Genomic DNA, 2,023 nt, shown 5'->3' with positions numbered 1-2,023 from the left:
AAAAGATTTAAAAAATAATATTCGAGAATACAAGCATATATTTTATCCATATACTCTTTATAATAAGAGGCATTATGGTATAAAAAAATCCAAGAATCAAATTTTAAAGGAGAAATTCATTAATTTTGTGCTAGAAAAATTATAAATAGAAGTATTGATTAAAATTTACGCATATTTAAACTTCTATATAATGTAGATAAAACCTTATAAAAACATAAAGCAGCCCATAAATTAAGAATAGATGACAACTTTATGCATAAAATATTTTTCTCACTAAATTAAACGCAAAAAGATAAAAAATTATATAATTCATTTTCTAATAAATACGATGCAGAAATGAATATAGTAAGATTTAATTTCAAGATATTTTTTTAGCCAAATTTTGAGTTTTTTAAGCTTTTTCAAAATCAGCACATGATATTCACTAAGTTGCGTTCTATAAAATATTACATTTAAGTTTCATGTTATATCGAATTACATAACAATCAATAAAAACAGGACCATACTACCATATAGATAATTCATAGATGTTCACATACTTATGATAGTTTAATATTCCATGATTTCTTGGCTATAAATATATATATAATTAGAAAGAAGTTTATTTATACATATTATTATCTAGGTGATTATTTTTTCTAATATGATAAATTTTTTATATGAATTTGTCAAATAGAGATTATTATAGCATAAAAAGTTTAACGAACCCAAAGAATCTGCATTTACAAATGAGTTGAATGTGATAAATAGAACTTATATAGGCAGACAAAATATTATCCTTAAATACCCACAATATATACTTATTGCATACTAGAAAAAATCTATAATATATATTGTTTACAATAAAATTTTTTTTTGCTTAAAATAGGGTTAATTGAATAATTATGTAATAAATTTAAGTCGTAAGATACATGCAAAAAAAGTAAAAAATATCCGCGAAAAAGTAGAAAAAATTATAATATGAACTTGATTTAAACCAAATATGCTTTCCCGATGTTTTATTTTAATATAAAAATTTGACATATACACATAAATATTATTTTGGTAAAATTATGAATATTATGTGTTTATTTACTTAATAGTATATAATTAAATCATTTATAAGAAAAAATTTATTCATTTTAGGTTTAAATTAATCGTCATAAATTTAGTTTTTGTTTCAAGCACGACTCGTTAATTTCTCGTGCACAAAGCATAGAAATATTTCGGCTAGGTTAATCTCAGAAGTTCTTTTCAATACCTCTTCTCCGTTCAAGACTTACCTTTTCAAGGATTTTTATAAATCTCAACGTTTGTATATATGCCTCAATCTGGTTAGTTACTTCGAGTTCTAACAAAAGAAATTTTAATAAAGAAATTTAAAGTTACATTTACAAAATATTTGTACATTTACCTTAATACACAATAGAAAGTACCTAATTGTTAATTAGAAGAAAAAATTCACACATAGATGCGATCAAAACTTATATTATAATATAATATCTCTATTATATAAACTCTAGTTTATTTATCATTATTTAGAATTTTAATTAGGTTTTTTATTTAAAATCTTAAATCGATTTTTACATAAAAACAAAGATGGTGACTTATATTTAAACCACCTCCAATAAACGGAAATTTCAATCTGATGTTCAGTTTTTCCAAGATATTGTCTTTATATTCCAAACATCAATTTATATAAATACAAATAGACTTCACAAATTCGATCAGTTCGACGCCTGAAGAACATGATTATTTTTTCTATCTGCATCTCTCTCAAATGCTCTTATATGTATTACAAATTCTTCTAACTTACTTAACAACATATTTATAAGAATAATGTGCATGATTATATCCAGTCTTAACCAATCCAAAGTGACCCTTATATTGATTTATAAAATTATTGTTATTTTCTAAAATCCTCTATAGTATTTTCAAAAACCATCTTCTCATTCATTCCCGAAAATGTAGCTACTATTTTGTATTTACTCTTGTTCCATTCCATGATCCAACTCGAACGGAAAAAACGCGCTTATATCGGTTT

The sequence above is a fragment of the Rhyacophila brunnea genome, unplaced genomic scaffold (assembly GCF_057557595.1).
Source record: "Rhyacophila brunnea isolate RB1 unplaced genomic scaffold, BYU_Rbru_1.0 scaffold_115, whole genome shotgun sequence".
NCBI lineage: Eukaryota > Metazoa > Arthropoda > Insecta > Trichoptera > Rhyacophilidae > Rhyacophila > Rhyacophila brunnea.
Note: the sequence above shows the minus strand (reverse complement) of the source record.